General features: G+C 48.1%; 1 protein-coding gene across 9 annotated transcripts in view; it reads right to left on the reverse strand.

The window, feature by feature from the left end:
• The window catches only part of GATAD2B (GATA zinc finger domain containing 2B), a 313,011-nt gene that overhangs the window by 918 nt on the left and 285,272 nt on the right, over nt 1–26,821 (reverse strand). The gene's annotated exons all lie outside the window — the stretch shown is intronic.

The following is a 26,821-nucleotide window of genomic DNA, read 5'->3' on the forward strand; positions in this document are numbered from 1 at the left end:
AGCCAACAGTAATGCAGTGTAAGCACTACAAAAGGACACCACACCAGTTTAGAAAAATATCCAATATTTTTATATACTTAAGACAAGACCAAACACGATAAAAATCCACAATACAGTACTTAGAAATCTTCCGTTATCAAAATATGCTTGAGAAAAAAATAAAATCGGTCCTTGATGTCGATAGCTCCGTACGAGGCTATCACGGCATCGTGAGCAAAGAAATCCAAACACTTCTGGCTGACAGCTGCGTCGCAGGCCAGCTACGGTGTCGGGAAGACTCGCAAATAGTACCTTTTAGAAATGCAGGGCGTCGGCGACCTCTTGTTGAGCTTCCGGAAGCACGGCGTCCGAAGGCATCGGTTCCAGAAGTCGGTGCAGGAGTCGAAGTCACACGCGTTGAGATCAAACTCCTCTCTTTTGAAGTCATGAGCGCTGGCGTCGGCAGGCTTCGGGTGCTGCGGTGCGAAGTGCAGCGCTGTGGTACACACAGGTCGCGGTGCGAGCAGCGGCTCGGTGGCGGCGTCAGATGGCGTTGGTGAGACTAGGGTCGTGGAGTGAAGTGAATGCGGTGCTCGTCGCGGTGCTGACAGGTCGCGGTCCAAGCAGTGGTAGTGTTGCTGAAGCGCTGTCATCGGCGGACGAACTGGGGTCGATGGCGCTGGCGTCGGTAGGTCAAGGCTGCGGTGCGGGATGAGAGCGGTGTGTCGTGTAACTTTACGAGCGGTGCCCTCGAACGACGGTGCAAGCAGCTGTATCAATTTCGCCGTGGAGCGTCGTCGTCGGGGAAACCTAGGCATCGTCATGAAGCGGGGCGGAGTGCGGGGTTCACAGGTCGTGGAGCGAGCAGCAGCTCAGTGGCGGCATCAGCAGGCATCGTTGGTGAGACAGGGTCGCGGTGCGCGTTGCTCTCTGCGGTGCCTTCAGTACACAGAGTCGGCAGCGGCGTCATCGAGTTACTTTTTCTTCTGTTACAGCACAAATCACACAGTCCCCAGTGCTGAGGGCAGAAGAGCTTGAAGTCTTTGCTGTTCCTGAGACTTCTTGAACAGGGTGAAAGCTCTACCTCAAGACCTTGGAGAAACTCACAAAAGTAGATTGCAGAATGTCCAGCCCAGTCCTTTCACTGCCCAAGACAGAAGCAGGCACTGCAGGCCAACACAGCAAAGCACACAGCAAAGTGGCAGTGCCTCTTCACAGCTTCTCCGGCTATTCTTCTAGGCAGTCTTCTTGGTCCAAAAGAGTTCTAAAGTTCAGGCGTCTGGGCCCCAATATTTATATCCCAAAATCCTTTGATCTCTTAGGCAGAAAGTGTCTGTGCCCAGCCAAAACCAGTTGTGCCTTCTCTGGTGTGGCTTCCTGGCAGGAGGTGGAGACGGTATTGCCAGAGGCAGACCAGGCCAATTCAGGTGCAAGGAAATCTCCTCCCCCTACTCTAAATGCACCCCAGGTCTATTCAGCCCTTTCCTGACTCACCTAGACTATCCTGAGCCACTCCTGCTCCCCAGCCCCTGTCATCCAAATCCCAGATAGTCAATCCACAAACCCAGCAGAGGCACACTGGATGGTTAGGCAAGAAAATATGTTGCAGAGAAACTCCACCCCACCAAACAACAATCTAAAATATATTACGAAAATGTACATGCAATTATCACCAAATTCTTATGAGAGTGCTTTTAATACATAAAACATCCCACTGTTGGAGGAGAATTGTATTTGCAGTGGTTTAACTTTGTTTAGCATTAGATCAGTTATAGATTCATGCTTTCTGACATACAGTAGCAACGAGTAAATAGCTTTGCGGTGGCTTAACTTTGTTTAGCATTGGATCAGGTATAGATTCACGCTTTCTGACATACAGTAGCAAGGAGTAAATAGAAGATCTGCTAAGATGCAGTCTTCATTTGGACACAGTGTGGTGGTACACTCGCCCGCAGGAGTGCCCATCAAGCCATCTCAGTCCAGGCAGTAGTGGCAGCAAAAGACTTTCAGCATTTTTTATATTTCACAATTCAACAAAGTATTGGTTTCCAAGAGTGCTGCTGTATTAGTTTTTTCTCACATGGAGTGTTTTAACATAGCATAGAGATTTACAAGTTAGAGTGTGTTAACATGCAAAATGAATGCCATCGAACCATTTAGCAACAGGCTTTGCCATTTGCCCCAAATAAAGCTTAGCCCATTTTGGCTTGCTCTTAAAGCACGTTTTGCTATTCTCGAACACACAGAAAACGCTACACCCAAGTCGGCCAGAAATTCGAAGAAAAATAAGGAGAGAGCCCAGGCTGATATGAAACCTGTAGACCATTTCAGGGTTCTATCAGATGAGCTGTAGATTTTACAGTGTCATATCCAAGAATGCCAGGCTCTTGCTTATTTTCCAAGTTGGGATAATCGCCACAAGGAAAGCCATTTCTTTAAGCCAGGGATGTTAGGCAAAATGATTGAGTTTGAATGGAGATGCGCCTACTCCAGAAAGTACCTCATTGATTTTCCCCTGAAGGAGCAGGGGGTTTAACAGGAGTAAATCTTTGAAGCAAGTCTCTCAGGAAGTTATTGGTTACAGGATGTGAGAACAGCATTTCCTCGTCGCCTTTATTGTATGGTAAGTGCAATCTAATAGACAGGAAGAGGTATTCCATAGGGTTCACGGCTAACAATTTTTTCTTTGGAATCAGACAGAATCCCTCCTCTTTTCTCTGAAATGCCATGGTAATCGAACCAGGTAAACCAGTAATGCCCCTTCAAACTGTCAGGCTCTCGGTGGGCAAAGACTAGAGTGAAGATGGCACTTCGGCTAACATTAGGGCTGTTCATGGGCGGTGGAAAGCCCACAATCAAGAATCTGGCAGCATCTGGAAGAATAAGGCAGAAGTGGACAACAGCTACAGATGTAGATGGCTCTACGGAGGGGGAGAGTTTCAGCAATGTGACAGCCCTGGCCAACACTCACGAGGCATAACAAAAGCCCTCAGGGCAGGCAGGTTGGTTGCTAATGCCCAAGAAAAAGCATGGTACAAGGGGCACATTGTGTCACCAAAGGGCATGCGGTGATCACATTAGGCAGACGATCCTAGCAAGAAATAAAGGCCTAATAGGGATTGGGTGAGAGTACAGGGAGGGCTATTCCCAGCACAGATCACTAGCACAGGGTGTAAAGGCCACAGACAGCTATAACACACCGACCGGTATACTAAGTGCAGCCCACTACAATGACGGGAAACTATCCCAGTGAAAGCAGTAGCGTTCAGTAAAATGATTGGAAGAGAAATCACAAGCAAAACAGGCCCTGTGGGCAAAAGCCCTATACACTAGCAAAAAGATTAACACAAGAGAATTCTGGAAATTGATTAATAACTTGAATAGAGTTAGTAGAAAACAACATCCTTCATAGTAACTGAATCTAGTTGGGTTACGTTTTTAGAACTTCATTTGAATCACAAACCAGATGGGGAGTTTAATCCAGGTCCAGATAATACGAGACGATCAAAGGATAGTAAGGAAAATGAATTACATATAACTGAAGATCAAGTATGTAAGCTTATTCATAAACAGAGACTTGATGGAGCCCCTGGTCCCCATGGGTATCCCAGCTGCCCTCTACAAAGAGAATGCTCCAATCTGGGCAGGTTACCTAACAAGAGTTTTTAATCAACCATTGCAAGAATCCATTATACCAGAGTCTTAGAAAGGCTCAATAGGATCACCTATTTATAAAAGCGGAGAGTGGGAACCACTAACAAACTATTGATTAATTATGTTGCAAGATACAGAAGCAAACCTCTTTGCAGCAATCCTCCTGTCAGAACTATCAGATTGAGCAACAAGAATGCAGATAATTCCGCCAAATCAATCAGGCTTTATGCAAGGACAAGGTACGGCAACCAATATATTAATACTTGCAATCTTAATTGAAAAATATTAACTGTGGAAACAACCGCTATACTTATGGTTCGTGGATTTTAAACCAGCTTTTGACTGTGTAAATTGGCAAATTCTCTGGGGAAAATTGGAGAAACAAGGTATCGGCCCTGGCCTTTTAAAAGCAATTCAATTATTATATACCGAGACCTGGACTAGGGTTCGACTAGGTAAAGGCACGCAACTATCTAGGAAAATGTAAACATCCCAGGGTTTAAAACAAGGGTGCGTTCTTGCACCCTACCTTTTTAATCTATTTTTATCTGATTTAACAGAAGTTTAAGATAACGAGATTGCTCATCCACCTAATTTAGCAGAAAGACATATTTCAAATCTATTATATGCCGATGACATTATTTTGCTAAGTCAAACAAAAATAGGACTACAATGTCTTATAAATAAAATATCAACATACTCAATGGAGAACAGGATGGTAATAAATTAAGCTAAAACGAAAGTAATGGAAGGTAATAACAAGGCACTGAAACAAAGTAAATATAAATGGTATTTGCAAAATCGACATTTAGAACAAGTGAAAACTTATAAATACCTGGGTGTTTTGCTTGATGATGAGAGCTCATTTTGTCAACATAAAACAGAGCTGATAAAGAGAAGTAACTCCCTAATTGTGGCATTTCGTACATTGCAGAGTTCCTAGGGGGGTGGGCTAGTTATCTCCCACTGTTAAAGGTAATAAATGCAAAATTGCTGCCAGCCTCACCTATAGTAGCAAAGCACTTAGCGGTAAGGACAATGTCCTTTTAAATAATGCTATTACTATAGTTTGGTTTTTATATTTTAGTTTCGGCTTCCCACTAATGCATCACCTGCACAAATTAGATTGGAATTTGGTATATCCAACCAGAAATTGCAAAGATGGGTCAATATATAAAGGTATGGGAACTGATAAGAACTAATACCTCTAATCCAATGTGTGGCTTACTCTGGCAAGAAATACAGCGAGATCAAAGTTCACAATTTTGGAAATATTTTCAAATTGCATTGAATGAGTTATCGGCACATGAGGTTTGGGAAATGGCTATAACATCAACAACCTTCAAAAAGACAATTAAGGGAATAACAAAATGAATGTGACTGCTGAAAGACAAAGAGCTGTTTAATAAAAGAGCACATGCATGGATGGTTCTAAAGGAGTACAAGATCCCCAAATCGCAGCCCTATTTAGAAATACCTTGGTCTGTAAAATTAAAAATGAATATGCTACTTACCAGTATGCATCTGTTCTTGGCATGTGGGGCTGCTGACATTCATATCTATAGCATAGATCGCCGCCTAGTGTTGGGTCCGGATGATTGCACATTGTTGTCCTGGAAGAGTCTTCGAAGTATCACGAGATAGGTGGCTCCTCCCCTGGACTACAGTGCGCATGGGCATCGACTCCATCCCCAGATTGTTTTTAGCCATTGTGGCAAAGATGGAGTGTAATAGTGTAAGCGATGGCCATGCTAAGAGTACGTGTTAAAAAGTCTGCAGCCGCTACAGGCGCCGGGGAGGAGGGCGGGCGATATGAATGTCAGCAGCCCTACATGCCAAGAACAGATGCATACTGGTAAGTAGCATATTCAGTTCGAGGCATGTGGGCTGCTGAATTCATATCTATAGCATAGAATACATAGCAGTCCCTCCATTACCGGCGGCCGCCTGTGCCAGCTGCAGAAGTCTGAAAAAGCGTTTTAAGAACAGCCTGCCCTACAGCTGCTTGGAGTGCACATCTACACAGTAGTGTTTAGTAAATGTGTGTGGTGTAGACCATGTGGCTGCTCTACAAATATCTTCCAAAGGGATATTACCAAGGAAAGCCATAGAGGCCCCCACTTTTCGGGTGGAGTGGGCTCTTGGCGGGACCGTTAAAGTGCGCTTAGCCTTGTGATAGCAAATCTGAATGCACATAACGATCCACCTGGCTATACCTGCCTTGGAAATGGGGTTGCCTTTGTGCTGGGCTGAGAAGGCAACAAAGAGTTGTTGTGTTTTCCTAAAGTCTTTGGTCCTATCGATGTAGTACATCAAGGCTCGTTTGACATCAAGAGTGTGCAGCATTCTTTCGGCAACTGTTTCTGGGTTTTGAAAGAATGCGGGCAGTTCAATGGTCTGATTGACATGGAACTGCGAAACCACTTTAGGAAGAAATTTAGGGTTAGTGAGCAGCACCACCCGGTTGGAGTGAATTTGAATGAATGGCTCTTGTACAGTGAGCGCCTGTAGCTCACTAACACGTCGTAGAGACGTAATGGCAATGAGAAAAGCCACTTTCCATGTCAAGAACTGAATCTCACATGAATGTAGAGGCTCAAAAGGTGGGCCCATCAACCTGGTGAGGACCACATTGAGGTTCCATACAGGAGCTGGCGGGGTCCTGGGAGGGATGACCCGCTGCAGCCCTTCTAGGAAGGCTTTAATGGCAGGCACTCTGAAGACGGAGAGATGCTGCCTGTTCTGGAGATAAGCCGCTATGGCGGATAAGTGTATCCTGATGGAAGCGTATGCTAGATTGCATTTGTAAAGATGTAACAAATAGCAGATGATGTTGGGAGTGGATGCGTCTAGCGGGTTGATGTTGTGTGTAGCACAGTAAATGACAAACCGCTTCCATTTTGCTGCATAGCAGGCTCTGGTGGTGGGCTTTCTTGCCTCCCGTAAGATATCCATGCATTCAGGAGGCAAGTCAAGGTAGCCAAACTCTAAGACTTCAGGAGCCAGATCGCCAGGTTGAGCTGTTGCGGATCTGGATGCTGAATGTCGCCATGGCTCTGCGTCAAAAGCTTGGGCGTGAGGTGTAGCCTTTGATGCGGTACCACGGAGAGTTCCAGAAACGTGGTGTACCATGGCTGGCGTGCCCACGTTGGAGCAACCAGGATGAGAGTCATCGAGTGTTGCTTTAGCTTTCTTGCCACCAGCGGTATGAGAGGTGCTGGGGGAAAAGCGTACGCAAATCTGCCTGACCAGTTCATCCATATCGCATTGCCTTGCGACTGTGGGTGAGGGAACCTGGTGGCAAAGCTTTGGCATTTTGCGTTTTCCCTTGTGGCGAACAGGTCTATCTGTGGATGACCCCACTTCTGGAAGTACGGGCGGAGTACTGATGGATGTATCTCCCACTCGTGCATCTGGTGGCTGTACCTGCTGAGCAGGTCCGCCATCTGATTGTCCGTGCCCGGGAGGTGTTCCGCCATGAGGAAGATGTTCCTTTGAATGGCCCACTTCCACATGCTCTGAGCCAGATGAGACAACTGTGGAGAGTGTGTACCTCCCTGCTTTTGGATGTAGTACATGGCTGTCATGTTGTCCGTCCGGATCAACACAACCTTGTTGCACAGATGTACTTTGAATGATTTTAGTGCCATGAAGATTGCCATCAGTTCTAGGTAGTTGATGTGCATCTTCTTTTGTTGCATTGTCCATAGTCCCTGCACTGTGTAGTGGAGTACATGAGCTCCCCATCCCTGGAGAGATGCGTCCGCCGTCAGGATGATCTGTGGGACAGGCTCTTGGAACGGTCGGCCCTTGCAAAGGTTGCGTGGATTCCACCAATGCAGAGAGCTGTATGCCCGACCGGTGACCAACACTGATGCGCTAAGCATTCCTGGAGCGGACGCATATGTAACCGCGCGTGCGGGACTATGAAAATGCAGGAGGCCATCATGCCTATCAACTGCATGAACACTCTCGCAGGAAGCGAGTGTTGCGGTTGGAACTGTTGGATTAGCGACTGGATGTTGTTGATCCGCACTGAAGTTGGCTGAGCCGTGGCTGCCAGAGTATTGATCGTTGCACCTAGATATTGCCGCACATGGGCTGGCTGAAGGTGCGACTTTGGATAGTTCAGGGAGAACCCCAGACTGTGAAGAAGGTGAATGGTGTGGGACATGTCGGCGGCGCTCTGCTGGGCCGACTTTGCCTGAACCAGCCAGTCGTCCAGATAAGGGTAGACATGGATGTGTTGTCTCCTGAGGTGCGCCGCTACTGTTGCTAGACATTTGGTGAACACTCTGGGGGCCGTGGTCACTCCGAAAGGAAGGACCTTGAATTGATAATGCCGATTTTGAATGGTGAATCTGAGGTATTTTTTGTGTGATGGATGGAGTGGAATGTGGAAGTAAGCATCCTTGAGGTCTAAGGTTGCGAGGAAGTCTCCCTGATTGAGGAGTGGAAGAACCTGTTGCAGCGTCAGCATGTGGAAGTGTTCTGAGAGAATGTACTGGTTTAGGGGCCTGAGGTCTAGAATAGGCCTGAGGGACCCGTCCTTCTTCTGGATTAAGAAGTACAGGGAGTACACCCCTGTGCCTTCCTCCTCCACTGGCACGAGCTCTATAGCGCCCTTTTGCAGCATGACAAGAACCTCCTGCTGCAATAAGTGCAAATGCTCTGTGGACAGAGGACGGTGTTTTGGTGGTATGTTGGGTGGAGTGGATGTGAACTCCAAACAATAGCCGTACTGGATAAGTTTCCTGACCCACCTGTCTGTGGTGATGTTTTTCCAGACTGGCAGGAACCGCTGGAGTCACCCCCCGACAGGCGTGGAATGGTCGGGGGGCAGTGACAGGGCGTCACTGTTTGTTGGAGGCAGAGGAACGGGAGTTGTTGTTGCCCTTGCCTCTGCCCTTGGCGTTGTTGCCTCGATAACCTCCTCTATTCTGTTTGGGGTAAGAGGATTGCGCCCCACCTTTATTGAATTGTGTTTGCTGGGACATCTGGCTTCTGGAAACACCCCTATTGCTGAGCTACGAAAAGTGCTCCCCCGAAACTGTTGGGATTGGAGAGCTCCCATGGACTTGGCAGTCTCGGTATCCTTTTTTATTTTTTCCAAGGTGGTATCCACCTCTGGACCAAACAATCTGTCAGGGTTAACTGGCTGGTTGAGGATGGTTGTTTGGATCTCAGGCTTAAATCCAGAGATTCTGAGCCATGCCTGTCGTCTTAACATCACACTGGTGTTAATTGCCCTGGCTGCAGTATCGGCAACGTCCAGTGCCCACTTTATTGAAGCGTTGGAGATGAGCTTCACTTCCTGGATAAGCATCTCCGCAGCCTCCTTATATTGGTCTGGGAGATGTTGCAACAGGGTCTTTAGTGTGTCGTAGTGTGCCCTGTCGTAGCGTGCCAAGAGTGCCTGCGTGTTAGAGATACGCCATGTATTGGCCGCCTGAGCTGCTACTCTTTCCCGATGCTTCTAGCACTTTGGACTCTTTGTCCGGGGGAGGAGCTTCACCAGTTGTTTGCGAATTCGCCCTCTTGCGGGCATTAGAAACGACCAGAGAGTCCAATGGCAACTGGCCCTTGATGTAAGTGGGATCGCCAGGTGCCCGTCGGTATTTCTTTTCAATTCTAGGGTTGACCACCATTGCCCGTGTGGGCTCTTTGAAAATGTCCGCAGCACGTTTGAGGACCCCTTTCAGCATTGGGAGGGTTTTCACAGTCTTTTCCGAGACCTGCTTCGTGAAGGAAGCGGACGGTTTCGCCGATACGACAGACGACCTCGGTCCCGCAACGTGGGAAGACTCGATAGTCGGTGACTTTGGCAGGTCGGTCCGAAGCTTGCCTGTGTTGGTGTCCTGGGCAACCGCTTTAGGGGCACCAACCTTTGGCTCGACGCCATTGCTAGTCTTCGGCTCGACGCCCGATCCGGACTTCGGCTCGACGCCCTTGCTTGACGGAGTCTGGACGGCCTTTTTGGGCTTTAGCCCGACGCCTTCAGTCTGCTTCGGCTGGACGGGTTTCACCGACTTTGCCGGGTCGACAGGCTTCTTTGGCTTGGGCTGTCCCGACACCTCGGAGGACGAGGGTGTCGACGGTGGTTCAGAACGTTTCGGTTTCGATTGTGCCAGAACCCCTTTAGGGTGTGCGGACACCGAAGGTTTCACTTTCGGTTTCGATTTCTTTAATGGCGGCTCCGTCGAAGTGTCCGTAGCCGGGCAGGGAGGCGGGCCGTGGATTTTGGTAGAAGGTCTTGGGTAAGGCCGATAGGCGATCCCTCGACCTGAGCCTTTGTTAGTGTTCGAACGGGGCATAGCTCGTCCTCTGAGCTATCTTCCATGGCCCCATAGGCCTCATCGTCGTCTCCTACTTCGTCGACGACTTCTTCTACGGGTAGGCCTTCGACATCCACTTGAGGGTCGTCGTCGACTTCTTCCGCTGGAGGTGAAATCTGCAGCTGAACGTCGTGTTCGTCTGCTTCTTTGCTGTCGAAGATGTCCACTGGTGCTGGGGCCGACTGCCGGGCGTCCATGCGCGCCACGCGCCGAAACCGAATCGTTTTCTTCGAACGAAACCTGGAACAAGCCATACAGTTGGCTTCATCGTGGTCCGGCGACAGGCACTTGTTGCACACCGGGTGGACGTCGATGTGTGGGTACTTCGATCCGCACACGGGACACTTCTTGAACGGGCTCCGTTCCATGTCGCGTCGTCGAGGGTCTTGCTGCGTCGACTGGGCCTCGAGCTCCAAAGAGTTACGCGACTCCCTGGATGTTGAACTCGGAAGGCGAGTCCGAACAGAACCGGGCACCGAACGCAAACAATACCGACGATAAGGAGAGAAAAAGGCCTTTTGGCCTCGAGAATTATGTCGATTCCGAACTGAGAGAACGAAAGTACATCCGAACCCAATGGCGGAAAAAAACAATCTGGGGATGGAGTCGATGCCCATGCGCACTGTAGTCCAGGGGAGGAGCCACCTATCTCGTGATACTTCGAAGACTCTTCCAGGACAACAATGTGCAATCATCCGGACCCAACCCTAGGCGGCGATCTATGCTATAGATATGAATTCAGCAGCCCACATGCCTCGAACATATATTTATTAAAGCGAGATTTGGCTATATTCCAGGATCAACGCATGAAATGCCATGGTTGCGATCATCTAAATCGACCCCTTGCAGACAATGCAACCAATGGGAAGAAAATATGATCGCAAAAACAAACAGAAGAAAACCTGGTCAGAAAAACTGTGAGTATGTCATGCTGAGTCTGAGACCATGAGTCCATTGATGACACTAAAGTGATATCACAGGGCTAGAAAAATTCCCATCAGCCCACCCTTCTGGTGGAGTATCGTCACGTGGGAGATGTATCATTTGACGATGACATGCTTCAAAAGGTTTTAGATGAGAACCCTTATCTATTAGACTTACCAACAGAGACCCCCAGTATAGCCAAAGATGACTGGGTTACGTTGCTCAACTTGAAAAAATCACATACACGCACCTCGATTCATGGTACTATCATGGCACAATACCTTAGAGGTAAGTGTGCCCCTATGGGCCTGATTGTTACAAATACCCCTAGGCTGTTCTTAACTGATAAAATCTTTTTGCGTGACTGGTCCCTTATAGCGTGGCGTTGTACACGAGACTGGCTAATATTGATTATTAGCACGGCCAAGAGGATAGCTGATGCCATCCTCATAGATATCCAAATACTTGAGGGCCAGATTAAAGCCACGTGTAGTACTTTATTTAAGAAACACCTTGATGAAACGAACAAAGCTAATAAAGACTATAAGGATAACATCTTAACCAGTAAAATGGATAAATTTAAGAAAGATCTGGATCGTTTTTCCCTGGTGAAGATTTATCCATATACCAGCGATGATTATGTAGCTCCCAGCTTTAACAGCAGAGGTAGACAATATGGCTCCAATTATTCATCGTCCGGTTCTGACTCTAGCGATTCAGGGTCATCCAGCCGTACTGGTGGCGGTCCAAGGGGTGGTCAACCACAACGACCATTTAAACAAGGCGGCCGCCAGAGAGGTGGCATGTATAATCAACATCCGGGCAATTATCAAAATCCAGGCCCTTGGTGGCCACCAGGCCCATGGGGTTTTCAACCACCACCACCATTTGCACAGCAGCCGAATTCTTATCAATATCCTCAGTTCTTCCCTGACCAGTCTTTTTTAGGGCGTGGCCGAGGCCAGAACCGAGGCAGGAGAAGAGGTCCACAGACTGTACAGTGGGAGTCCGATCAGACATTCCCCAACACTCGGAGCAGGAAAGCTGCTCAACAGAGCACCAGCGGGGAGTCGAGCGGGACTTAATAGTCAATTTGAGCTCGCGAGTTTTGACACCTGTTGAGCAGACAGTCCTTAGAAAGGGTCTAGGCTTTGTGCCGACCAATCTAGGAGATCCTTTCCTCATGAGAACTGAACTTGAGAAGTTCTTCCGTAAAGTACGGCTTTTTTTCTTTTTTAAAAACAGGACTGAGAACTCTCAACCAGATGACGCCATGCCAACTAATACAGGATTACGTCCGAAATCAACTTTCACTCCTATGAGTCATCAAGTTCCTTCTCATGTTATTACTTTCGAACAGGCAGTCAGGCATGACGTCGCACAAATGCAGGATATTGATCGACGCATTTTTCATAATTTCTCCAAACTTGAACAACAGGCCCTAAATAGTCTATCCCAGGATCCGTCGATCATTATAAAACCTGCGGATAAAGGGGGAGCTACTGTAATCATGGACCTTACCCAATATCGACAAGAGTGTTTGCGACAATTAAATAATGACAAATTCTATCAACGTCTCACTGAGGACCCTACTCCGCGTCTACTTGCTGACATTAAAACTTTAGTGGATGAAGGGAACACTGAGGGCTGGATTACACCACAGGAAGCCAGATTTTTGGTAACAGAGAAACCCATCACCCCGGGTTTTTATTGTTTACCTAAAATTCATAAGGCCACCAGACCCCCTCCAGGACGCCCCATAATTTCAGGGATTGGTTCCCTTCTGGAACCACTCTCCACTTTTGTTGATTTTTTTCTTAGACCGTTGGTCAAGAAAATGCCAACATACCTCGAAGATACAGCTGATGTCCTTAGACTTCTACCGACGGTTAATTATAATGTGGAGACTGATCTACTTGTGAGTTTTGATGTAGAATCACTCTACACTTGTATACCGCAGCAGGATACACTCGATACCATCAGATGTCTCTTGTCAACAGAAGATCTTGATAGCATCACTCCTGTCAATTTCATCTTAGCATGTGCAGAATTGGCTATGATGAAAAACTTTTTCAAATTTGAGGACCAATTGTTCCTCCAAATTTCTGGGACTTCAATGGGCAGTGTCTTTGCCCCGAGCCTCGCCAACCTCTACATGCATCAATTTGAGCAACATCATATCCTCAACCATAGCAACCCATTCTTTGACCATCTGGTGCTATGGAAGAGGTATATTGATGATGTCTTGGTGGTCTGGCGGGGTTCGGTCACAGAGATCCAGGCTTTCCATCTCTGGCTTAATGAAAGAAATGAACATCTAAACTTTACACTAGAGTACAGTCATGAGAAACTCTCCTTCCTGGACTTATCCATCTTTCCAGAAGGCGGTGCACTTCAGAGTGAGCTCTTCACGAAACCAATGGCGAGGAACTCACTTTTGCTCTTCGATAGCCATCATCCACGTTCCCTAGTGGACAATCTTCCGGTGGGGCAGTTTCTCCGTCTCAGGAGGAACTGCTCCTCACAAGACTTGTTCAACAAACACGCCAATGTACTAGCCAATCAACTACAGGATAGACAATATCCTCGTAATCTTGTCAAGAGAGCTTGGAAACGTGCAAAGAATAACAATCGTGAGGCATTAATCGAGAGACGGCCTCCTAAACCACCCATGGAACGACTCACGTTTGTCAGTACCTTTAATGCACTGTTGAACAACAGACAACGCACAGTTCGCAGACATTGGGATATTCTTAATATCACTGATGCTAACATTCCTAAACCCCTCTTTTCATTTTAAAAGAGCACCCAGCCTGAGGGACATTCTTGTCCATACTAGGCCTTTGACTTCCATTTGTGATAAAACGGCCAACTTGTGGGATCTCCCACCGGTTTCCGGTCATTATCCGTGTGGATCATGTAGCGCCTGTCCTCAGACGGTCAAAACCAAAACAGTTGATATTGGTACAGGCAAAACATGGATCCTCAAAAGGCATACGAATTGTAATACTGACAATGTCATTTACATGATCACATGTCCATGCTCCCTTAAATACATTGGCTATACCACTCGCAAGATTAAATTGAGAATTGGGGAACGTAAGAGCACAATCAGATGTCGAAAACAGGCCACCAAACTTACGAACCACTTCCTAGATGCAAAACACTCAGCTGAAGAAATGAAATGGCTAATCCTTGAGCAGCCATTTATCCCTCCTCACATCAATGATATATCCAACTTCCTATTTAGGAAAGAACAGAAATGGATTTTTCTTCTTAAAAGCCATATTCAGGGACTTAACGATGATATACCGTGGACATCACTGTAATGAGCTCTGTCCAGGTATTCATGTTCACATCTCTAACATCATTTAATGTGAGTAAAAATCAGCTTAGAGTACCTTTAAGAGTACCATATTCCTTATACTGATTACCACTAACTATTTATACTGTATGCTCATCTGGTTCTCTATCAGGCAACTTTATACATACTTGTTGCATGATATAGATGATATACTAATTGTATTACATCAGACAGGTACTCTTCCATGCACAGCATCTTTCTGTGTGAGCCCCGTCTTATTATTATGGGATGTGCACTTATACTTAGAGAAATTAAACTCCCTTATCGTCAGCGCTCATATTTAGCTGAGGACGCATGCATTCACTCTTCAGACATAGCGTGGATGCACTTGGGATTATTGTGCAGGCTTTAGACAGCATTCGCGAATATCAGCACGCACGCGTCTAACACCCGCGTTTCACCGCGCATGTGCCCTGCACTGAACACACTGTTTGGCGCGAGTAGGCTGAGACAACTGAACTACGCTGGCGCGGTTCATTTAGTGTTCCTGCCCGTTCCGTAATGCGCATGCGCGTTACTTAAGACATTTCTGAAAGACTGATTGTATCGCGCATGTGCGAGGCGTATAGCGTACCTTTGCCCCGCGATCTTTAGCGCATTTCACCGCTGTAACCAATTGGCCCATTAACTGGGATATATAAAGACGGGCGCGCCTGTCCGTCCTTTACCTCCACTCCCTCTCGGATGTACACCTAGAGGTACCGACGGACAGGTAGGACGCTTGTTGTCTGTTTTCTGGTTAAGGCATCTGGGCTTTGTTTCTTTGTATGTCTTCACAACTTCCTATGTTTGACATGTTGGTTACTTGTTTGGGATGCTCTTGGCCCATATTACAAGATTCCTCTTGATCACTAGTCTAAAGTGGGCTGTCTTGCATGGTCCCTGCCATGGTTGTTTTTGAGGTTGAATCTCCTCTATTATAACTAGGTTTTTGTCAGCAGAACAGTGCTAAGTAGTGACTATAGCACCTAGGTACCTCTGATATTTCTCTGAGGTCCTTTTACTTATTTCTTTCTGACAGAGCGGGGCCTCCTTTTTCCCGAGTGGGTGACCGGGTGAGGTGAGGCATTATCCCACATAACGCTGGGTAAGTTCAGTTATTTTGTTAACTTAGTGTGATTTGTATACACTCATCCAGTAGCATTTTTAAGCTACAGAGTAACGGTGAGAACTTCTCTACCGTATTGCGAGTATGTTTGTTGTTTGTTTGTTGTACTCTTGAGACCGTTTTTTGCACTATCTGAGTTGTACATTTTTTCTATCTTGTTTCAGGATAGACGTTAAGATTGGATTATCACCAGTAGCTATCTGGGCTCAGAACAACTGGTAGGATTTATCCATTATTGGTGTACAAATTCAGCACTATAATTAGATTCTCATTTGTGTTAATTTGCAGTCGCAGTATTTCACCGGGTCCTGAAGAAAGCTAGGACCAGTTGTCCATCTAGCTGAAACATGTCGACCATAAAACACCATGCCTTTGTATAGTTATTATTTAAAACTATTGAGGTACTGTTTTTAGTTTTGACCATAGCACCATACCAATTAAACCGATTTTTGGTTCTTTGAGTCAATTTTATCTCACACTTTTCACTTTTTTCACGCGCACTGCACTCCATTGGCATCACGAGTGAATCACTGTGGTCAAAAAAACTTCAAAATCCTTCTATGCATCAATTCCAGGTGCTGTAAGAATTGGATTTATGATACATCTCCCACGTGACGATACTCCACCAGAAGGGTGGGCTGATGGGAATTTTTCTAGCCCTGTGATATCACTTTAGTGTCATCAATGGACTCATGGTCTCAGACTCAGCATGACATACTCACAGTTTTTCTGACCAGGTTTTCTTCTGTTTGTTTTTGCTATTATAGGGGCATGAGTAGCCTTGGTCGTTAAATAATTGCCCTTTTTGACCCTCCCCCACTACTTGTTTTTCAAGAAAATATGATCCACTTAGTTTGTAAATGCCCAGAAATGCAGGAAGAAAGAAGGAGATATTTAAAAAATGATTTTAATAATCCAGGAGTACGATCTTGTAGACAAGCTCCGGTAGTTTGTTTTAAACCAAGTGATATAATCATGAATGCAAATATTACAAAATTTTTGATTTTAACAATAAAGAAACAAATATGCTACTTACCAGTATGCATCTGTTCTTGGCATGTAGGGCTGCTGACATTCATATCTAGTGCATAGATCGCCGCCTAGTGTTGGGTCCGGATGATTGCACATTGTTGTCCTGGAAGAGTCTTCGAAGTATCACGAGATAGGTGGCTCCTCCCCTGGACTACAGTGCGCATGGGCATCGACTCCATCCCCAGATTGTTTTTAGCCATTGTGGCAAAGATGGAGTGTAACAGTGTGAGTGATGACCATGCTAAGTGTAAGCGCTGCAGCCGCTAAAGGCGCCGGGGAGGAGGGCGGGCGATATGAATGTCAGCAGCCCTACATGCCAAGAACAGATGCATACTGGTAAGTAGCATATTCGGTTCGAGGCATGTGGGCTGCTGAATTCATATCTAGTGCATAGAATATATAGCAGTCCCTCCATTAGTGGCGGCCGCCTGTGCCAGCTGAAGCAGTTTGAAAAAGTGTTTGTAGAACAGCTTGCCCTACAGCTGCTTGGAGTGCACATCTACACAGTAGTGTTTTGTAAATGTGTGTGGGGTAGACCATGTTGCTGCTCTACAAATGTCTTCTAAAGGGATATTTCCAAGGAAAGCCATGGAGGCCCCCAACTTGCGGGTGGAGCGGGCCCTTGGGGGGATTGTTAAAGTGCGCTTAGCTTTTTGATAGCAAATTTGAATACACTTAACGATCCACCTGGCTATACCTGCTTTGGAAATGGGGTTGCCTTTGTGATGTGCGGAAAAGGCAACAAAGAGTTGTTTGGTCTTCCTAAAATCTTTGGTCCTATCAATGTAATACATCAAAGCTCTTTTGACGTCGAGAGTGTGGAGCATTCTTTCTGCCACTGTCTCAGGATTTTGGAAGAACACAGGCAGTTCAATAGTCTGATTGATATGGAACTGTGAAACCACCTTTGGAAGAAATGTAGGGTTAGTGCGCAGCACCACCCGGTTGGAGTGAATTTGTATGAATGGCTCTTGGACAGTTAGTGCCTGGAGTTCACTAACACGTCGCAGTGACGTAATGGCTATTAGGAAAGCCACTTTCCATGTTAAGAACTGAATCTCGCATGAATGTAGAGGCTCAAAAGGTGGACCCATTAGTCGGGTGAGGACCACATTAAGATTCCATTCAGGAGCTGGTGGGGTCCTGGGAGGAATGACTCGTTTGAGTCCCTCCAGAAAGGCTTTAATGGCAGGCACTCTGAAAAGGGAGAGATGCTGCCTGTTTTGGAGATAAACCGCTATGGCGGATAAATGTATTCGAATGGAAGCATATGCTAGATTGCATTTGTAAAGATGTAACAGATAACAAATGATGTTGTGCGTAGACGCGGCAAACGGGTCTATGTTGTGGTCCACGCAATAAATGACAAACCGCTTCCATTTTGCCGCATAGCATGCTCTGGTGGTGGGCTTTCTTGCCTCCCGTATGATATCCATGCAGTCCGGAGGCAAGTTGAGGTAGCCAAACTCTAAGACCCCAGGAGCCAGATCGCCAGGTTGAGCTGTTGCGGGATCTGGGTGCTGAATGTCGCCATGGTTCTGCGTCAAAAGTCTGGGTGTGAGATGCAGCCTTTGATGCGGTACCACGGAAAGTTCTAGAAACGTGGTGTACCATGGTTGGCGTGCCCACGTTGGAGCAACCAGGATGAGCGTCATCGAGTGTTGCTTTAGCTTTCGTGCCACCAGCGGTATTAGAGGTGCTGGGGGAAAAGCGTACGCAAATTTGCCTGACCAGTTCATCCATATCGCATTGCCCTGCGACTGTGGGTGCGGGAACCTGGCGGCAAAGCTTTGGCATTTGGCGTTTTCCCTTGTGGCGAACAGGTCTATCTCTGGATGACCCCACTGCTGGAAGTACGGGTGGAGTACTGATGGATGTATCTCCCACTCGTGCATTTGGTGGCTGTACCTGCTGAGCAGATCCGCCATCTGATTGTCCTTGCCGGGGAGGTGTTCCGCCATGAGGAAGATGTTCCTTTGAATGGCCCACTTCCACATGCTCTGAGCCAGATGAGACAACTGTGGAGAGTGTGTACCTCCCTGCTTCTGAATGTAGTACATGGCCGTCATGTTGTCCGTCCGGATCAACACGACCTTGTTGCACAGATGTACCTTGAATGCCTTCCTTGCCATGAAGATCACCATCAGCTCTAGGTGGTTGATGTGCATCTTCTTTTGCTGCGTTGTCCATAGTCCCTGCACCGTGTAGTGGAGTACATGAGCTCCCCAACCCTGGAGAGATGAGTCTGTCGTTAGGATGATCTGTGGCACAGGCTTCTGGAACGGTCGGCCCTTGCAAAGGTTGTGTGGATTCCACCAATGCAGAGAGTTGTATGCACGACCGGTCACCAACACTAGGTCTTTTAACTGTCCGTGAGCCTGATTCCACTGACGTGCTAAGCACTCTTGCAGCGGACGCATATGTAGTCTTGCGTGCGGGACTATGAAGATGCAGGAGGCCATCATGCCTATCAACTGCATGAACACTCCTGCTGGGAAAAAGTGTTGCAGTCTGAATTTCTGTATCAGCAATTGAATGCTGTTGATCCTCACTGAATTTTGCTGTGCTGTGGCTGCCAGAGTGTTTATTGTCACGCTTAGATACTGCCGCACATGGGCGGGTTGAAGGTGTGACTTTGGGTAATTCAGTGAGAATCCCAGATCGTGAAGAAGGTGAATGGTGTGGGACATGTTGGCAGTGCACTGCTGGGCCGACTTTGCTTGGACAAGCCAGTCGTCCAAATAAGGGTAGACGTGAACGTTTTGTCTCCTGAGGTGCGCAGCCACTGTCGCTAGGCACTTTGTGAACACCCTGGGCGCTGTAGTCACTCCGAAAGGGAGGACTCTGAATTGGTAATGCTGATTCTGAATGGTGAATCTGAGGTATTTTCTGTGTGACGGATGTAGCAGAATGTGAAAATATGCATCCTTTAGATCTAATGTTGCGAGGAAATCCCCCTGATTGAGCAACGGAAGAACATGCTGCAGTGTGAGCATATGAAAGTGTTCTGATAGAATGTATTGGTTTAGGGGTCTGAGGTCCAGTATGGGTCTGAGGGACCCGTCTTTCTTTGGGATTAAGAAGTACAGGGAGTACACTCCTGTGCCTCTTTGTTCCACTGGTACCAGCTCGATTGCCCCTTTTTGCAGCATGACGAGTACTTCTTGCTGCAATAAGTGCAAATGCTCTGTGGACATGGGACGGTGTTTTGGGGGTATGTTGGGTGGAGTGGATGTCAACTCCAGACAATAACCGTACTGGATAAGCTTTCTGACCCACCTGTCTGTGGTGATGGATTTCCAGACTGGCAGGAACTGTTGGAGTCTCCCCCCGACTGGTGTTGTATGGTCGGGGGCAGTGACAAGGCGTCACTGTTTGTTGGCGGCGGAGGATCGGGAGCTGTTGTTTCCACGACCTCTGCCTTTGGCGCTGTTTCAGAGATAGCCACCTCTACTTTGTTTGTTGTATGAGGTTTGTGCGCCACTCTTAGTGTACTGTGTGTGCTGGGACAGCTGGCCTCTGGGAACACCTCTATTGCTTGAGCGACGAAAAGAACCACCCCTGAACTTCTGGGACTGGAGAGCCCCCATAGACTTTGCAGTCTCGGTGTCCGTTTTGATTTTTTCCAGGGTGGTGTCCACCTCAGGTCCAAATAAGTGATCAGGGTTTACAGGCTGATTTAGGATGGTGGTTTGCATCTCCGGCTTGAACCCGGAGATTCTGAGCCAGTCTGTTAGCAGAATGACCAATTTCCGCGGGAACGAAGAAGAATCCCTCCACCTCCAGGACACAGAAGCAAGAATGCGATATAAAACACACTCCTGTCTACTGTCCCCTAAAAGTATGAGGGAATAACCCAAGGAGTGTCCACCACTCTCCTCATACGAGGGGGGTCAGCTTGCAACAGGAGGAGTCTCAGGTGGTGGTCCAGGCTAGGAAACAAAACCAAGTTGCACTATGTAATGTACACTCTATCAGATAGTACAGCATCTAATGAAACATTGACATGCATGGTTGTACCAGGTATTCTTACCCCAACTGAAGGTCAGGCTCGCCTTATCGATGAGTTCAGTGAAGAGGGAATTCAGGAGACCCAAAAACAGGCCAGGTAGTAAAGAACTCACGAAGGACTCACACACCAGACACATAAAGAACAAACAATAAAAGGAGTGAGGTGTACCGACCGGCTGTGTAGGGGAATGAACAGCGGAGCAGTTACACACTCAGGAGGAGAGACACCCGGCCCCGAAGGAAGACCAGGGCGGAGCGCTCTCTCTCAGAAGGTAAAATACAACAGGGAAAAAGTAAAGGTTGCTTAGTGCCACAAGGTTGGAGGGAAAGGAAACGAGGCGAGCAGGACGCCCGCAAAATGCGTGAGGAAAGGTAGGGGAGTCGCAAGAGCTTGCTTGAGCGAAGAGAGAGAAATGCCGAAGACCGGCACGAACTTTCTCACAGAGCACACGGTTAGTGGGATACTGCAGGTAGAGGCGACAGCTCAAAGCAGGCAGGATTTTCTCCAAGAACGCCCGGAGAGATCTGTAGCACGCCACGGAGGACGCGATCAGGAACCAGGAAGTGGAGAGGGGGGCGTGGTACCGGAACAGTAAGCCAAGCAACGGCTACGTTCTGCCGCGCCTCTTTACTTGCGCTAGGGAGCGTGAATAAATTGCTATGAAATTAGGGTTAAGGTTATGGGCTAAATACCGGTTTTCATGCAATCCCACATGTCAAGGCTTCTAATTCCTAACACAGGCCTGACGCCGCAACATCACACTGGTGTTAATGGCCCTGGCCGCGGTGTCTGCTGCGTCCAGTGCACACTTAATAGAAGCATTTGAGATGAGTTTTCCTTCTTGTATGAGCATCTCTGCTGCCTCTTTATATTCATCTGGCAAGTGTTGTAACAGGGTCTCAAGTGTATCGTAATGTGCCCTGTCATATCTGGCCAAGATTGCCTGAGTGTTTGAAATGCGCCAGATATTGGCTGCTTGAGCGGCCACCCTTTTCCCTGATGCTTCTAGCACTTTAGATTCCTTGTCAGGGGGAGGAGCATCACCAGTAGTTTGTCCTCTTCCGGGCATTGGAAACTACTAAAGAGTCCAACGGCAACTGGCCCTTGATGTAGGTAGGGTCCCCAGGCGCCGGCTTGTACTTTTTTTCAATTCTGGGATTTATAACCCTGGCCCTTGTGGGTTCTTTAAAAATGTCTGCAGCATGTTTTAATACACCCTTTAGCATAGGCAGAGTTTTTACGGTCTTCTCAGAGGTGGAAAAGGTATCAAACAAAAAATCCACCTCAATAGGGTCAGCATGGAGCTGGACGTCATGATTTTTGGCTGCCCTTTCAATAAGCGCATTAAATGCCGCTGAGTCCTCAGTAGGTGATGTTTTGACATTATACACTTGAGTGTCTGGGGCAGTTTGTGGATCCCCTGGGTCCGCAGCATCTGCCCATGTGTCATGTTGATCTTCAGGATCAGTGTCGGCAGGGTAGTTGTACTCATCATAGGCACCTTCCCCAGCCTCCACCTCTGAGTAAGTGGGCGAGATTGGAGCAGTGTCCTGTCCACGTGGAGCTATTAGTTCAACAAGAACGGGTGAATCCGTGGAATCCTTCTTTTTCTTTAAAGGAATTGTGTAGGACTCCATAGGCTGTGCTGGTGTGATCTTTCGTTTGTAAATCGAAAGTTTACCGGTGTCGGCGTCGATGAATTGTTCCGACTGCTCCTCCAGCAGGGGTTGTCGATGCTTTGTGCCCCCAACCGCAGGGGTAGGCTTCGGCCCCGTGGACACCTTCATGGACGCCTCGACGACCTTTTTCGGCGCAAACGCCTTCGGCGCCACTTTCGGCGGCAGCGTAAATTGAATAGGCGCTGTCGACTTTTGCGGTTTTGTGGCAGGCTTCGGCGTGGAAGTATCCTTCGGATCGACAGCGGAAGCTTTGTCCTTAATGCGTTTAAACGATTCCGACACCTGCTTCGTGAAGGAGGCGGACGGCTGCGTCGACTCGACAGGTGCCTTCGAGCCACCACCAGGTGCGGACTCGAGGGTTGTAGTACTTTTGGCCTTGTCCGGCCGACGCGCAGGATCGACAACTTTTGTAGCTCCGAGTCCTTTGTCTGTGTCGACGGCCCTCGTCGCCAAAGTCTTCGGATCGACGACCTTGACAAGTGCTTTTGGTGTCCCAGTCTTCGGCTCGACGCCCTTGAGCGACCTCACCGGGTTGACAACCTTTTTTGGCTTTGTCTGCACCGACAGGTCTGAAGACTTGGAGCCGACCAAGGTGACACGCGCTTTCGGTTTCGACGGCGCCTCTAGCACTGTCGGTTTTGTAGACACCGAAGCTTTCTCTTTCGGTTTCGATTTCACCAATGGTGGCTCTTTAGAAGTGTCCGTAGCCGGGCCCTGAGGTGAGACTGTGGAACTCTGTGCAAGATCTTGGGTAAGCCCATGTGGCGATCCCTCGACCTGAGCCGTATATAAAGTTTGAACGGGGCATAGCTCCTCGCTTGAGCTATCTTCCGTGGCCCCATAGGCCTGATCGTCGTCTCCTACCTCGTCGACGATATCTTCTGCATCGAGCATTTCTACGTCTGCGTCGTAGTTGGAGTCGATCTCTGCCGCTGGATTGGAAATCGGCTCTTGATCTTCCGGCTAGTCTGCCTCTTCTCCCTCGGTATCGATAATGTTCACCGGGTCAGGTGCCGTCTGCTGGGCCTCCTGGCGCGCTACGAGCCAAAGTCGATTCGTCTTCTTGGAGCGGAAACGAGAACAAGACATACAGTTGGCTTCATCGTGATCCGGCGACAGGCACTTGTTACACACCAGGTGGACGTCGATGTGAGGATACTTCGAGTTGCACACGGGGCACCTTTTGAACGGGCTCCGTTCCATGATGGTTCATCGAATAAGGCCTGTAGCGTCGACCGGGCCTCGAGCACTGAAGAGCCACGCGACTCCTCTGGATGTCCGACTCGGGAACTGAGCAGGAACAGAACTGGGCACCGATCGGAAGACAATACCGACGATAGGAAAGGCCTTTTGGCCAAAAAGAACGTTTCTATTGATTCCGAACTTGAGTGATCAAATATGCATCCGAACCCAATGGGGGAAAAAAACAATCTGGGGATGGAGTCGATGCCCATGCGCACTGTAGTCCAGGGGAGGAGCCACCTATCTCGTGATACTTCGAAGACTCTTCCAGGACAACAATGTGCAATCATCCGGACCGAACACTAGGCGGCGATCTATGCACTAGATATGAATTCAGCAGCCCACATGCCTCGAACCTAGAAGCTTGAAATTTGGTTATGGGCGGAGGCAAGATGGTGGCCGCACGGACGGTCGAGTGAGCTTCTCACCCTGCTCACCACCGCTGACCCAACTGCTTCGACAATGAAGGAGGCGGTCGTCGGACCGGCTTGACTGAGAGAAGTAAAACTAAGCGTAATCAAGCAAAGTAAAGTCAAAACAACTGAAACTGACCCGGATGAGTTGGCTCCTTTGGCTTGCTCTGTGGCGTGCTCCGCTCCCCTGCCATCTCTCGTCCCGGTCCTGGCTGAATCCCGTAATCTCTGCAGCATCGACTCAGCCTGCGTGGCGTCTTCATACAGCTATACCGCCAAAGGGTTCTACAAGCAGGGGCCGTGGTACAACGACGCTGGCTGCGGGGGTCATCGGGAAGACTTCCGTCACTGTTACTGGCTCTGATGATCGGGAAGCAGACAGTCTTCAGCCGATGAGTGCGGTTTCTGCTGGCAAGGGCGGCAGTGTGGTCCGGAATAAACAAACTGTACCGGCATTGTTTAAGGCGCAGTCTGCCAAGACTAAAGCATCGGTCAGAGTTCCTACAGCCACAAGGAGAACTGGCTCCACAAAATCCCCATCCCCTACTGTGGCACTGGCAATAGGCAAAAACGGGGGGGGGGGGGGGTTCTTCTGCTCCCTCTACTTCTGTGCCTTTAACTGCAGGTGTGCCAGCCCCTCGGGATACAGTGATTGTTTCCTCCATGTCTGGGAAACCTGCTCAAGCGTTACCTGAGAGTTTTGCAACCGATTCCGGCGGTGTTCAGCAACCCAGCTGTATACTGGGTAATGGAGTCCTTTTAGCAAAGAAACAGGATTCTAGAGGCTCAGGGCTAGGTGAAACTGTGCTGTCAGTTGACCAAATCGATCAAATGCAAGATTTAGAGCTCAATAAAGAAGAAGACCCATCAGATAAAAAAATGTCTCTGTCAGATGGAACTAATTCCTCGGGAAAAGATGCCCAGGATAAGGACTGGGCCGGGGATGATAGTGACACCAGTAGTTTTCAGTGGGATGGTGAAGGTGATCAATCTCATTTGAGGGGAGATAAGGTTAAAAAAGCTAGCACAATCTCTGAGTGTCCTATTCAGAATAGGGGGACCACGGGCCATATGACTTGGGACTATTCCTATTCACCGGGCCTGGTGGACAAATATGTCATTGTGGACTGTGCACTGACTGGTAGCAGTGGCGCAGCTCTTCCCCCCTCAAGAAATCAAGCGCTCTACTATTTATCAGGTCATGATGGCGCATAGAGAGGAGGCGAGGGTCGAAAGTTCCCGGACGCAAGGGGCCTGTGGGAAGCTGCAGAATGCCATCCGCAGGATTGCGAAAACTTGCTCAGACTTTTCCTCTAGAATTACAGAGGCAGAAAAAAGGATCTTCCAACTCAAGGATGATCTCGCTGTTCAGCAGTCTAAGGTGGAAAGCATATAGGCCATTAGAGATTACACTGTAAGCAAGGCCTGATCGCAAAAGATCTGGGAAACGTCATAGTTTTTTTGTACGCCCTGACTTTTGTCAGAAGACAGTTGAACTGCGCTGGCACCTTAGGCAATTGATCCCGGAATTCCAGGCAAAAGGGGCTCGGGTTTTTCTCCTGAATCCGGCCAAGCTAAAGGTGATCTGCAAGGGTCAAACTCAATTCTTCCATTCGGAGGTCCAGGCCAAGGATTATCTACTCACTCTGAACACAGGATAGAGGGCCATAGTTGGTTCTGGCAGCTTTCCTTTTCCGATGATTACTGCATATACTTTGTGGAACTAGACTGATTTTGTTTCTTGCACTTGTAATTACATTCCAGTTCTTTGCCCCTTATATTTGGCTGGTTTTAGATATGGCTGCTTCTTAGGGTCAGCCAGTCTTTACCTGATTGGTTTATTTGTCTCTCTCTTTATACAGACAGGCTCTTCATTCTTTCTGTAGATTGTTTTTTTAGCATATCTGGGGGTGCAGCGGTGGTCTGTGCGGGGGGGTTGCAGCTCTTCATCACCAGGGACAGCAGGTCCCCATGCCTTTGAAGGTAGTGGGAGGTAGGGTGGGGTCAAGGGGTGGGAAAGGGTCAAGGAGGGGGGGGGACAGGGAGGGTGGGGATTGGGGTGTGTGGTGGAGGGGGGTTCAATTTACTTGTATTCAAGAAGGTTATGGCAGTGTGCATAAAGGATTTTCCAAGTCTTTTTTTGATAATTTTACTTTAAAGTTTTCTTCAAGCAGAGGCATAGGAATATTGGGCCCGGGTAAAGCCGGGGTGACCAAGATTGTTTTTTTTGGAGATGCTGGGTAGGCACAACGTTATTCGAATCAGCTCTCTAAACTGCTGTGGGTTAAACGAAAGGAGAAAGGGGGGTGTGTTAGCTAAACTTATTGCACATTGGGATATAGATTTACTGTGTCTGCAAGAGACACACATCCCTTGGAATAATCGTGCTTGGCTGAGGGAAGTGGGTCTTGACTCGATTGCTTGCTCACGGCAAACCACAACTACAAGGGGTGTAGCTATAATGGCCAGGCGTGGTATTAGTGTTATTAAACAAGTGAAGGTAGATAATTTTGGACGATGGGCTCTTGCTGATATCATGATTAGGGGATCTCCATACACTGTTTGCTCATTGTATGGCTCTAACTTGGATGACACCTCTGTCCTGCATTTTCTGAGTATTGAACTTGCCCAATGGTCCTCCCCAAAAATATTGTGCGGCGACCTTAATATTCATCTGAGTTCAGACTTTGATTTATATAGCAATGACTTATACTCCGGGAGGAAAAGCAAGACATTTAAGGCTCTTCAGGAGGTTTGCCTGGAACACGCCTTGGTTGACGTCTGGCAGAAGTGGAGAAGTGTGGCTCAATAGTTAGAGCGGCAGACACTGATGCAGAGGTCTGGCCCGGACCAGGGTTCAATTCCCGCCTCGGCGGGTCTTGGGCTCAATTTCCCCGGACATGATAATTCTCGCCTCGGTGCCTATTCTAAGCATGGGTCCCACTCTGCTACTCTGGGCAATAGCTTGCTTAATCTCCACACCGGCCCCAACAGCGCTAGGATGCCTGGCTTCACCTTGGGGGTGCCCAGGAGTGGGCACTTCACAGGGAAAGGCCAGGAAGGGTTCCACATCGGTATG

Source organism: Lissotriton helveticus, chromosome 12 (genome assembly GCF_964261635.1).
Source record: "Lissotriton helveticus chromosome 12, aLisHel1.1, whole genome shotgun sequence".
NCBI classification, from domain to species: domain Eukaryota; kingdom Metazoa; phylum Chordata; class Amphibia; order Caudata; family Salamandridae; genus Lissotriton; species Lissotriton helveticus.